Here is a 14299-nt window from a genome sequence, read left to right as displayed (position 1 = left end):
TTGAGTGATTATCAATGCAAAAGACTTTCATCCACCATTTTGTTTAAATGAAAGTTTTGAAAGTTATGTACCTTGGAGTTGGCTTTTCTGATGGCCAGGCGCTTTCTGAGAGAAAAGGTGTATTCTAAGGGCTCGGATGTCAACCAAAAACCCCTATGTTGTCAGTGTGGAAAATCGGGCCTGGTCAGCAACATCCAAAACACAAGTAAAGTCTTTGGCAGTCTAGCACTTGGAGATATTCAATTCAGAAATATACATCCCGAAGCCAGGTTGGCCACCTGTCCCTCTCCGGCTTGCCATTAAAGTGGATTGACTTGTGAAGCATAATGATTGTGTTTGAGAAATTTATTCGCTTCCTGACCTTGATCTCAACCCCATCACTGCTTCCTCTTCCACCATATACCTGCTTATCATCAATAAACTAAACTCAATTTTATGTTGCATCTTTCCTCCTCCTCGTACAAATATCTAGCAGGTCAATGTAGCTTCATTATGCTGGTATTTATCCAATATTTTCCATTTTTAATCTTTTGATATGACTTGACTATTCCTAACCTACGAACTATAGTGAGAAATTTTCTGCATTTTTCTTTTACCTCAGGCCTTCAAACAATACCTTAAGTTTATTTTAATATTAATTCATCCCATTTTTAGGTTTTAGATATAATACTGTAGTCAGTATCATCATTTTAAGAACTTTTCACATGTCTGAATCATTCTCAACTGTGAGATGGAGCACTGCTTTGTTAAATGATTCAAATAAAGGAATTAAGAGTCAAGCTACCAAAATGAAGTAGAAGGGCCTCAAAATTAAAAAGAACCTGCTGATACTTTAGACTTTGGTGGAAATGATATTTCTATAAACCCCTATCATTGAGGTAAGGTCAAAAAATATGTTCTCCATTGGATACACAAGAAGGATATATTGCATACTCTGGAGATCTCAGGTGATGCATTTAAAAAGTGCTGGAGGAACTTACCAGGTCAAGCAGTACCTATGGGAGGGGGGTGCAGAAGTGAACAGTCTTGGGCCAAAATCTTTCATCAGGACTGGAAAGAAAGAGGACAGAAGCCAACATAAACATTAGTGGGAGGGAAGAGAAGAAACGTCGACTCAGACCATGAGAGGCCTGCATCGGGCATTTTCATGCCTTACAAGGCGCAGATTGGAAGTCTGTGTGGGGCGCCACTCCTCGCACAGACTAAAGCAATGTGTGATTAAGTGCCTTGCGCAAGGGCACAAACATGCTGCCACAACTGAGGCTCAAACTAGCGACCTTGAGATAACCAGACGAACGCCTTAACCACTTGGCCATGTGCCCAACACTAGTGGGAGGGAGAGGAGCACAAGCTGGGAGGTGCTGGGTGAATATGGGTTAGAGGGGGAAGAGAGCTGGGTGGGGGAGGGAAGGGATGATGTGAGAAGTTGCGAGGTGAAAGAAGTTGTATGGAACCAGACGAAGAATGGTGTGGAAGATGGGCAGGTTGTAAGGGAGGGGGAGAGGAAAGTAAAGGGGTAATGGTGTCAAAAGAATAAGGGAAAACATAGTGTGTAGTGGTCACTCAGAGAGTTGTTACTGGAAGCTGGAGAAATCAATCTTGATGCCATCAATTTGGAGACTACCAAGAGGTGTTGTTCCTCAATCTGCATCTAACCTCATCTTGGGGGCAGACCATGAACAGACATGTCAATGTGGGAAGCAATGAAAAGCAGAATTAAAATGTGGCCTGTGAGAGATCCTGCCTGGTATGGGTCTCCCTGATGTAGAAGAAACTTTGAATGCAAGAAGTGACACTGGTGGATTCACATGTAAAGGACCACTTCAGCTAGAAGAACTATTTTGGCCCTGAATTGTGTGAGAGAGTAGGTGTAACATTTGGGATGGTTGTAGGAATAAGTGCAAGGAGAAAGATTCGCGGGACAGGACAAGATGACAAGTGTTATGGGGAGATCGATCCTTGTGGATGGCGGAGAGGGAAAGATGTGCTTGGGTTGTGTGATCCCATTGGAAATGGCAGGAGTTGCAGAGAATTATAGGATTTTGTTAACATGGAAAAGAAATTCTATGTGACTGCTCCATGGTTGGTAAAATATTACTGGACAGGTTATGAAAATATTGTGCATTGGCCCAAATTTTCCCTTCAACAGAACTAAGGTGAATGTGCACCATGACTTCTGCAATCTAGCAAATTCCAAGCCAAGATTAAAGAACATATCTGTCCTATTTAGTGCGGCATGCCTTTTTAATTTGCTCAGAGGAAGTGGACTTTGCATGCTGAGAGAGTTTTCAATTGCCAGTGCCCAGTTACCCTTGAGAAGGTGGCAGTGAGCTGTTTTCTTGGGTTGCTGCAGTCCTTGAGTTGTGGGTATACCCACAATTCTGTGAGGAAGAGGGAGTTCCAGTGTTTTAACCCATGACAGTGAAGGAACAGTGATATGTTTCTAGTCAGGACTGTGTGAGGTTTGGAGAACAATTTCCAGGTAGCAGTTTTCTCAAGGTTTCACTACTATTGTTGTGGGTTTAGAAGATACTGTTTAAAGAGTCCTAATGAGTTACTGGAATGCATCTTGTAGATGGTACAAACTGACGCAGTGGTAGAGTGAGTGGCTGTGAATGGATTACCTCTCGAGTGGACTGCTATTCGGCACCATGGTAGCATCACAGGTAGCGCAACGTATTACCGCTTGGGGCGTTCCAGAGATCAGAGCTCAGTTTTGGCACCATTTTGTAAGGAGTCTCTGTACAGATTCCCCATGGAATCCGTGGCATTTCTTCAGGTCCTCCCGTTTCCTCCCACAGTCCAATGATATACCAGGTGGATTAATTGGTCATTGTAAGTTGTCCCGTGATTGGGTTAGGGTTAATTGGGTTTGTCAGGCGGTGCTGGGCTGAAAGAGCCTATTCTGCACTGTATCACTAAATAAAATAAAAATGCCCCATATGGTGGCAAAACTCTTGCCGTAAATGTTGTTGAAGCTGCACTTATCCAAGGAAGAGGAGAGTCTTTTCTCATAGTTCTGACAGGCCTTGTGGATGGTGGATAGTCTTTGGAGAATTAGGGGGTGGATTACTTGCCACAGGAATCCAAGCCTCTGACCTGTTCTTGCAGTCACATTGTGTAATTATCTATGCCAGCTCAGTAGTCATTGATACCTGCCAAGATATTGATAGTGGGGGATTCAGTGATGGTAATGAGATTGAATGTCAGAGGCTGATAGCTGGATTTTCTCTTGTTGGATACTGTCATATCTGGCAGTGTGATGTGAATGTTACTTGCCACATCAGCCCTGGCATGAATGTCATCCAGATCATTCTGCATTTGAATATGCACTGCTTCATTATCTAAGGAGCTGCAAAGAGTGCAGTACATTCTGCAATCATCAGCAAACATACCTACTTTATGTTTGTCAGTGCTAGGCATGGATTTAGGATTTGGTTTGCCAAGTATTCTGATTTTGCACAACCATGTGATTACCTAGGGAAATATATAATATGCTTAACTATAAATGCATGACCAATTTTAATATAATTCAAATAAAAGATCCATGCATGGAATTTCAGATGCAAAGCACATTTCTTTTCAAAGCTATGCATCCATCAAATCACGTTTCTGGAATGGAAGTTAATTACTAGCACGATCAGATCAAACTGAACCACTCTGTAATCCCAACCTGGCACTTTCATCATGTTTTCACCTAAAGTAATTTCCTTGTTAGCTGTTCATTGCCTTGGAAATTTAGAAAGGGGAACCAACACATGTCAATGCAAATATTCTTCATATCCCCTCCAGACAGATGTACCAGTGCAGGCTAGAAAGCTTGCAACTGAACTTGATCCTGGAAACTAGTCAGATATTATTACTTCCCTCCAAGATAAACTTTCCTACCATTAAAGTGTGGAGATTAGCATTAGATTACTGGAACAAGGGAGCTCAGACTTCCTCCTTTATTCTGTAAATAAACTTTATGCATAAGAAATATGTACAAGAAATCTAAAAACAGTGCATGGCTTTCTTTAAATTCATACGTTATGTTCAGTCTCTACATCCATAGTTTTATTGAGTTTATACATTTGTCATGTTGGCTGGCACATTCTATGTACAGGGCACCTTTGTATGATACACACTTAGCGTTTGAGAAGCTTTTACACAGGGTTTAACCGCCCCCCACCCCCCACCCCTTGTCCAGTGGTGACAAGACCTTAGGCTGCTGTCCTTCCTTAGAGAGTCTTTGTGTTGACTGCACCTGATTCATTTAATCTCTCTGCAGATATTCCAGCAAACTGAAATGTGCCAGATGGCAAGAATCCCCAAAGGGCATCTTGATACACTCGAGCAATATATTTTGGGCAGATCAAAGTATGCCTTTCATTGAACTGATTATCTTCCAGCACACTCCTTAGTATGCATCCCAAGCAACATACCATAGGTCAGAGAGTTTTATTTCACAGCTGCTGGGGACCCAGTAGTGACCCTTGCATCCTTTCCCGGATCTTCTTTGCAAATCCACAGTCTACAACAAGGTGTTTGATCATTTCAGCCTCATCCCAGCAGTCTCAAAAGCAGCAAATGTTGTGATTAAAACACTGACTATGAGGGAAGGATTTGATAGCAAGGGCCCCTCTAACTGCCAGTCATGCAATGTCTTGTTGGTGGGTTTTGGCAATGAGCGATTCTGCCAAATTGCAGGTTTCTAATTCTGTAGAGAAACATCATTTGTGTTGTTACCTTTGATCTAGTTGTTTCTTATACTCACCCAGCCACACATTTAATTTGATGTGGATACAACCTGAATCTTTTTGGCATTATGCATTTTTTAAAAAACTCTCATGATTTTGTTTTGACACACAAAGATAATGTGTTCACAAATGGTATGTGAACCTAATGCATGTTATCATAGTGCCTGAATGAAAGCTTTGATTCATAATATAATGTCACAGGGTTGATTTGTATCTAAAGCAGCTGTATGGAACACAGAAAAAAAACTGGATGAGGTAAATCACATGCTTATGCCAAAGCCTGCCTTGCTTTCCTTCAGAAATGTTCTTCTCAACCTAATTTACCTCCATGCAATCAACAGAGCAAGTTCTACTTGCATACGTCAGTTCTTTTAGGTACTATTTTAATCTCAATTGCTGCATAAATGACATGAACAAATCTGATTTACTATTACAAGTAGATAAAGATCACTGGAAGAAAATTAGATGGATGATATTTATATATATAATTACATGAGATATCTTTCCCAGATTTTAAATTCTGCACAAACACTGGTAAGTACTGTTTTGCCTGAGACATACTGCAGGTGTAGCTGTTGCACAGTTTGTTTGTTTCCTCTTGTGGAGCTTGATAATTAGTTTATTTTTGTTCTTCTATCACTGAAAGCATGTTCTTGATTTCGTGTGATATTTGTTTTTTTATAACACACATCAACTCTTTCTCAGGTTGAAAATTGCTAAAATGTTAACAAAAGATTCCACCCTTCTATGTATTTTTATAAGCACATAAAATCTTGTTTACATTGCTAAAACATTACTTACTGCATAATTAACAAATACTTAGAGATCTTGTATTACACAATAATTAAAGTTTGATAATTAATCAATGGCCTGCGCACGAACTTTACTCCAAATTCCATTCTGGGAATTGGGTCAAATCTTCATTCTTTATTTGTATACCTTTATTACAAAGACAAACAGAGGAAGTTTGCCCAATACCATTCAACCCCACAGAAGACCTGCCCATTCTGAGCTGGCCCACGTTTTCCTTTTATTTAGGATTATAGAATGAAAGGGTAATCAAATCTTTGATTACCAAAGGAATGGGTATATTTTCAACAATTGACTCTGAGGAGAGTATGGTTTTAGGTGCAATTCTTCTTCTGTCTTTCCTCACTTTGAAGCAGGGAGATGCCTCCCAATTGTTCATCTTGGTCAACAAAAAAGATGTCATCAAAACACAATTATGCAGACTTCTCTACTTTGCTGTTATACTAAAGATCCTGAACTCGACAATGTATGGACATGGTCAGTTTTTCTGTGAAGCAAGCTTAGTGCAAGGTTGAGGTTCAAACATCATAGTGATATTACACTAGCATTGGCAAGTAGAAGAGCTGTTATTGAAAACCCAATGTAATGTTTTCAGAAAAAGATATATTTTTTTAATTTATTGATATGTATCACAGAATAAGCCCTTCTGGTCTTTTGTGTCGCACTACCCAGCAACCTCTGATTTAACCCCAGTCTAATCACAGGACAATTTACAATGACCAATTAAACTACCTACAGGTATGTATTTGAACTGTGGGAGGAAACTGGAGCATCCAAAGAAAACCCACACAGTCACTGGGAGAACATACAATCTCCTTGCAGGCAGAGGAGGGAAGTTTAAATCTTCTCTTTGGGCATTCAGTGAGACACAGTCTCACAGGTCCCCCTCTGCTATCTCTGCTGCCCTCTGACTCATCAACCATGTACTCACCCAGCCTCGTGTCTTTCCTGAGAACTTGTCTTCTCCAGCCCTTTACCTTTCCTGCCCACATGGCTACTCCTATCACCTTCTAGCTAGTCCTCCTCCCCACCCCCCTTCGCCTTTTTATTCTGGCTGCTTCCCCCTTTCTTTTCAGTCATGAAGAAGGGTCTCAGTTTGAAACGTCAACTGTTCATTTTCTTTCTATAGATGCTGCCTGACCTGCTGAGTTCCTCCAGCATTTTGTGTGTATCAGTCTGGATTTCCAACATCTGCAGAATCTCTTGTGTTTACAGTAATATTAATGTTTGAAAATATTGCAGAAGGATCTGCAATCAAAATAGCAATTTACCTGGTAATAACTAAGGTAAATTGTAAAGGAACTCAATAAGTTCTTACATGACTGTTCCAGTATTATGTGAGATAAATATTTGAGAGTGTGCACTCTTGCACTCCTGATAATTAAGAAAATCAATAAGGTGAGAGGTACCAACAATGCCTCGTAATAAAGTAATACAACATGGAAATTTGCCAAATTGGTCCATGAAAACCATAGCATCCTTCCTGCTAGTCCCAATTTCCTGTGTTACGACCTCGATCTTCTAAGCTCCTTCTCTCCATTTACCTGTCAAAATGCCTCAATTTTGAAATTGCACCCACCTCAAAGAATTCCTCTTGAAGCTCACTAAGTATAAATACCCCCTCTATCGAGCCTTGCAATATTTGATAGGTTTAATGAGATGCACCACATCCTTCTAAACTCCAAAGGGTACAGGCCAGATGACCCTCTTACATTAAACCTTTCACCTCTAGGCTCATTCTTGTAAACATCCTCTGAGCCTACTGCATGCCAGCACAACCTTCCTTAGATAAGGGAACCCAGACTTGCTCACAATACTCCAAAGGTTTTCTGACAATGCCTCAGCATTACATTCTTAATTTTATATTTTAGACCTCTCAAAATGAATGCTAACATTGCATTTGCCTTCTTTACTGCCAACTCAACTTGTAAATTAACCCTCAGGGAATCCTGCATGAAGACTCCCAAGTACATTTGCACCTCCATTTTCTTAATTTGCTTCCCATTTAGAAAACAGTGTATAGCTTTATTCCTTCTACTAAAATGTACACACCTACACCGTATTCCATCTGGCACTGCTTTGACATCTTTCCAATCTATCCAAGTCCATGGAGTGAGGATGGCAATGATGAAACAATAAGACTGGCAGGAACACGTACCAATCCTCATAGAGGGATCGGAAGTGGAGAGAGTGAGCAGCTTCAAGTTCCTGGGTGTCTAGATATCTGAGGATCTAATCTGGTCCCAACATATTGAAGTAGTCATAAAGAAGGCAAGACAGCGGCTATACTTTATTAGGAGTTTGAAGCGATTTGGCATGGCAACAATTACGCTCAAAAATTTCTATAGTTGTACCGTGGAGAGCATTCTGACAGGCTGCATCACTGTCTGGTATGGAGGGGCTACTGCACAGGACCGAAAGAAGCTGCAGAAGGTTGTGAATCAGTGTCCACCTTGGGCACTAACCTACAAAGTACCCAGGACATCTTTAGGAAGTGGTGTCTCAGAAAGGCAGCGTCCACTATTAAAGACCTCCAGCACCCAGGGCATTCACTTTTCTTACTGTTACCATCAGGTAGGAGATACAGAAGCCTGAAGGCACACACTCAGTGATTCAGGAACAGCTTCTTCCCCTCTGTCATCCAAATCCTAAATGGACTTAGAAGCTTTGGACACTACCTTACTTTTTTAATATACAGTATTTCTGTTTTTGCACATTTTTAACATCTATTCAATATACATAATTGATTTATTTGTTTATTTATTATGTTTTATTTATTATTATTTTTTTTTTCTCTCTGCTAGATTATATATTGCATTGAACTGCTGCTGCTAAGTTAACAAATTTCACGTCACATGCCGGTGATAATAAACCTGATTCTGATTCTGACGTATGTCACAGCTTGCTCCAATAAAGACCATAAAAGTGAAGTCATGCAAGACTGAAGATGAAACCATTGCTAATGATCGTATTGACAAGCTAACCCCTCTAGTGACAGATCCATCAACTATTGCTCAACCAGTCAACAAGTTGCTGAAAGGCAGTAAGTGAGGTAACCCAGTGATGCCTAATGAAAAACAACTGAAGGTGTCTCAAACTTTAAAGGTGACATTGCGTACTACACCTCCATTAAGAATCCCTGATACAGTAAACCATTTACCCTGTATGTCAACGAGAAACACATGATGGAAGAACATGGAGACTGACAGCATCCTGTTGGTCTGCCAAAGATCTTATTCTGTACACTGATGTTTCCTCAATAACTGAGAGATGAAACATGGCTCCTGGTACCTCTATTGCTGGCCTTTTTTCTTAAGCACCTTTCTGTATATATATCCTTGTTGCCAGGCAGGCTGGGGCATACGATGTACCGGGCAATTTTGACTACTCTTTGTAGAGCCTTCCTGTCTACCCTAGGCACCTTCCATACCATGCAGTGTTGCAGCATGATCTACTGCACATCTGTAAAAGGTTAAGAGCATCGATGAACATAGTTGAGCTCTCTTTAGACTCCTGAAAACATGGAGACATTGGTTAGCTTTTTTGATTGTGCAGAATGTGTTCTGGGACTATGACAGGTTGTGTGAGGTGTGCACTCCCAGGAGTTTGAAAATGCTCAGTTTCCACTGGTGCCACCAATGTAAAGAAGAGAGAAAGTGGTGCAAGTTCTCTTGATGTCAATAACCATCACCTTTGCCTTGTTGACATTAAAGTAGAGGTTATTTCCCTGGCACTAGCCCTCGAGCTCTTCCACCTCCTCTCTGTAGGTGATCTCATTGGTGCTGATCCCCATCGCTATTATGTCATTGGTGAACCTGACAACGTGATTGCTCACACATGACTGCATGACCAATTACTGGACTAGAGCGAATGGCAGTGGACTCGGCACACAGACCTGAGGGGCACCTATGCTGAGGATGATGGGAAAGGAGTAGGTGACTATCTGAGGTCTGTTGGTTAGGAAGTCCAACATCCAGTTGCACAGTGGTGTACTTAGACTGAGGAGTAAGAGTTTGTTCACCAGGGTCCTTGGGACAATAGTGTTGAATGCCGAACTGAATTTCAGAAACAGCATTCTGTCGTAATTCCCCTTGTTTTCTGGGTGTGTCAGGGCCAGGTGCATGAAAGATACTACAGCCTATTATGGGTGTTAACTCCATTCAGAGTCTTTCTCATGTTAGCTGCTCTTATGGACAGTGGGGTTCTATTGCATCAGATGCTCTGGCAGCTGAAATAGAGAGGTCTTGTCGGTAAGCATGTTGGTTCATGTCCAATGTGGCATGAACGGAGTTTTTGATGTGTACCAGCCATTCACAACACTTCATAATGATTGGTGTCAGTGCTACTGGTAGTCCTGTAGTTTTGAAAACGTTGAGTTCTTTGGTATAAGGATGATGGTGGCTGATTTGAAACAGCAGTTAGGATGAGTGAAATTTTGAAGATGTCCTTGAAGACATGAACTGGTGTGCTTACTGCCTGAGTACTCAGCCCAGCTGCCAAAAGTGTGTTAACACTCTTGAGTCCTTCTCATGTCCGTTGCTCTTACAGACAGTGGTTACTCTCATGGAAGTGGGGATTCTTGAAAGATCATTACTAATGCCTCCACAATCTCTTCAGCTACCTCCTTTAGAACTCTAGGACGTAGTCCATGTGATTTATCCACTTTCAAACCTTTCAGCTTCCCAAGCACCTTCTCCTTTGTAATCGCAGCTACACTCAGAATATTCCCCTCCAAATGCACACCTTCCTAATTTGGAAGATATCACATTTCTTCATCATAACTTGTTTACCAAAAGCATTGTGGGAGTACCTTTTAACAGATTGAATACAGCAGTTCAAATTAATCTTCTCAAGGCCAATGAAGGATGTGCATTAAATGCATGGGAGTAATAATACACCTTGAAAACATATAACAATAGATTTTCAGTAAACATCTTGTGTACTGCATCAAAAGGTCTAACATGAAAGCTGGCTCTGGTACTCTTCCCACAGATACTACCAGGCACACAGACTGTTTTTATTGCAGGAGTGCGTGCATTAGTTTCTTCTGACATCCAAATAAAAGGAGTGAAGTGGAAGGGTACTTTTCAATTAAAGCCCTGTACTAGTATATCAGATCCAATACTATGAAAATACATGAGTAACAGAAATATTAAAAAAATCTTCATATATAAGAAAACTTAAATTTCCACAGAAGATACTGTCATGGAGATAAATAACTGCAAATAAAATTTCAAGTCAAAGGGGCAAAATTAGTTTTCAACATTTATGTTTATTATATATCTTTAAGTATGTGGAGTGTCTGTTATGCAAAGATGGGGTTGCATTTACAAGAAGTTTGATGTATTTGACTAGTCGAATATGTTTATATTGTTTCATATTAATTCATAGTAGAACATTCAGCAGAAAATGTCGGTATTAATTCTAGCATTAATGTGACTGTTTAATGCTTTCAACTGTACTTAAGTATATAACATTACTGTTAAAGTGTATATTTCCCCTTTATATGGGTAATTTTTTGAAAGGCAAATTGTTTGCTGTTCATTATGCTGAAAGCTTGTCATGTTGAGTGTATAATAATATGAATAATTTTCAGTTAAGTACATAGTTTTATAGTTGAAACCTTCCCTCTCCTTCCATTACAAATGCTAATCTGTTAATTATTCATTTACTTAATAGCCAAGCTAGTGTAAAAACAACCTCTAAACTCTTTTGATGGTCCTAAACTATCCTATTATTGTAAGTATTAAAAAACACTTAACTAATTGATTACCCTAACTCCACAGAATACACTTAGAGATTCCTCTTATAATGGGCACTCAGCTTAATGTGCAATAATACAAGTCCTTAATTGTCTTATGTTGGCACGGATTATTTTACAATTGTAATAAATTATATGAAAGGATTGACTGAAGTCTAGCAACTGAATGCTAAATCATCAAGGCAGTGAAAGACAAGGAAAGCCTACATAGTCTGTTGAAAAGCTCAATTCTCCAATTTTATATTCTATAACTTCCTAAGATTCCTCTGAGCTGCACTCTGACATTCACCCTTTGGAGGAGTACTTTATCTGGAATTACTATGGAAGTATGATTCAGGCAGCTGCACCTTGACTGCTCCACCAGAGCTTCCAATATACAGCTATAGGCAAGACGGTCTTTACTTAATTGGATTAATAATAATCTATTTTTCTTGAAATGAATGCCAACATTACATTTGCCTTCCTCAGCACAGACTCAATCTGCAGACTAACCTTCAGGGAATCCTGCATAAGGACTCCCAAAGGCCCTTTGCACCTCAGTTTTTAAAAAATATTTTCTCTCTATTTAGAAAGTAGTCAACCCTATCATTTCTTTGACTGGAGTGCATGACTATACATTTCCTGACACTGTATTCCATCTGCCATTTTTTGCCCTTTCTGCTAATGTCTAACTCCTTCTGTAGACTATACTTCCTCAAAACTACCTACCCTACCAACTATTGATTCTTCATATCAGCTGAAAATTTTGCATCAAAACCATCAATTCCATCATCCAAATCATTAACGTAACAGGGAAAGAATAGGTCCCACCACAGACCCCTGTTGAACACCACTAGTCACCAGCAGTCAGACAGCGAAGGCTCCCTTTATTCCCACTCTTTGCCTTCTGCCAATCTGCCACTTCTTTATTCAAGCTAGAATTTTTTTCTGTAATACCATGAGCGCATAACTTGTCAAGCAGCCTCATGTGTAGCACCTTGTCAAAGACCTTCTGAAAATCCTGCGTGTTATTACTTCAAATACTTCTATCAGATTTGTCCCTTGTGGAAACCATTTTGACTATGCAGTCTATTTTATCATGTCCAAGTACCCTGAGACCTTACCCTTAATGATCAAATCCAACATCTTTCGAAAATCTGAGGTTAGACTAACTGACCTATAGTTTCCTTCCTTTGTCTCTCTCCCTTCTTCAAAAGTGGAATGACATTTACAGTTTTCTGGAACAATTCCTGAATCGAGTGATACTTGGAAGGTCATTACTAATACCTCCACAATCTCTTCAGCCACATCTTTTAGAACCCTGGGGTCTACACCATCTGGTCTAGGTGACTTATCTACCTTCAGACTTTTCGGTTTCCCCAAGAGCCTTCTCTCTAGTAATGCTAACTTCACTCACCTCATGACCTCTGACATCTGGAACTTACACCAAACTGCTAATGTCTTCCACAGTGAAGACTTTTGGAAAATACATATTCAGTTCGTCTGCCCTTGTCCCCAATTTCTACCTTCCCAGCAGTCCAATATTCACTCTCACCTCTATTTACACTTTATGTATCTGAATAAACTTTTAGTATCATCTTTAGTATTATTGAATAGTTTATTTTTGTATTCCATTTCTACCTTAATGACTTTTTCAATTGCCTTCTGTTGGTTTTTAAAAGCTTCCCAATCCTCTAACTTGCTCTATTATATGCCCTCTCTTTGGCTTTTTGGCTCTTATGTTGGCTTTGACTTCTCTTGTTAGCCATGGTTGTGTCGTCTTGCCTTTAAAATACTTGGTCCTCATTGAGATGTATATATGCTGAGCCTTCCAGATTGTTTCCAGAAATTCCAGCCATTGCTGCTGTGTTGTCATCCCTGCCAGTATCCTTTTCCAATCAATTCCAGCCAACTCCTCTCTCATGCATCTGTAATTCTCTTCTCTCCACTGTAATATTGATACATTTGACTTTAGCTTCTCCTTCTCAATTTCAAGTTGATCACTTCCCCGAAGGCTTCTTTTACCTTAATCAATTCCGATTCATTGCACAACACCCAATCCAGAATAGCTGATCCCCTAGTAGGCTCAACCACAAACTGCTCTAAAAAGCCATCTCGTATGCACTTCAGAAATTCCCCCTTCTTTGATCCAGGACCAACCTGATTTTCCCAATCTACCTGCATTTTGAAATTGAATTGAGTTGACTTTATTTCTTACATCCTCCACATACCTGAGGAGTAAATATCTTTATGTTACATCTCCAGCTAAATGTGCCATGTGCAATCACTGTAATTTATAATAATCTACAATAAATAGAACAGTCAATGTAATATAGAGTACACTCAAATCAACATGAGTTCATCAGACCTGATTGCCTGGTGGAAGAAGCTGTCTCGGAGCCTATTGGTCCTGGCTTTTATGCTGCGTTACCACTTCCTGGATGGTAGCAGCTGGAATAGATTGTGGTTGGGATGACTTGGGTCCCCAATGATCCTTCGGGCCCTTTTTACACACCTGCCCTTGTAAATACCCTGAATCATGGGAAGTTCACAACTACAGATGCACTGGGTTGTCCGCACCACTCTCTGCAGTGTCCTGTAATTAAGGGAGGTACATTTCCCATACCAGGCAGTGATACAGCCAGTCAGGATGCTCTCAATTGCGCCCCTGTAGAAAGTTCTTAAAATTTGGGGGCCCATACCAAACATCTTCTGCCTTTTTCACCAAACAGCTGGTGTGTACAGACCACGTGAGGTCCTCGGTGATGTGGATACCAAGGAACTTGAAGCGGTTTACCCTCTCAACCCCAGATCTATTGATGTCAATAGGGGTTAGCCTGTCTCCATTCCTTCTGTAATCCACAACCAGCTCCTTTGTTTTTGTGACATTGAGGGAAAGGTTGTTTTCTTGACTTCTTCCCTGTCGGCCACGTCATAATTGTTTGAGATTAGGCCAATCAATGTAGTGTTATCAGCAAATTTAATTAGCAGATTGGAGCTGTGGGTGGCG

This window comes from Mobula birostris, chromosome 1 (assembly GCF_030028105.1).
Source record: "Mobula birostris isolate sMobBir1 chromosome 1, sMobBir1.hap1, whole genome shotgun sequence".
NCBI lineage: Eukaryota > Metazoa > Chordata > Chondrichthyes > Myliobatiformes > Myliobatidae > Mobula > Mobula birostris.
Note: the sequence above shows the minus strand (reverse complement) of the source record.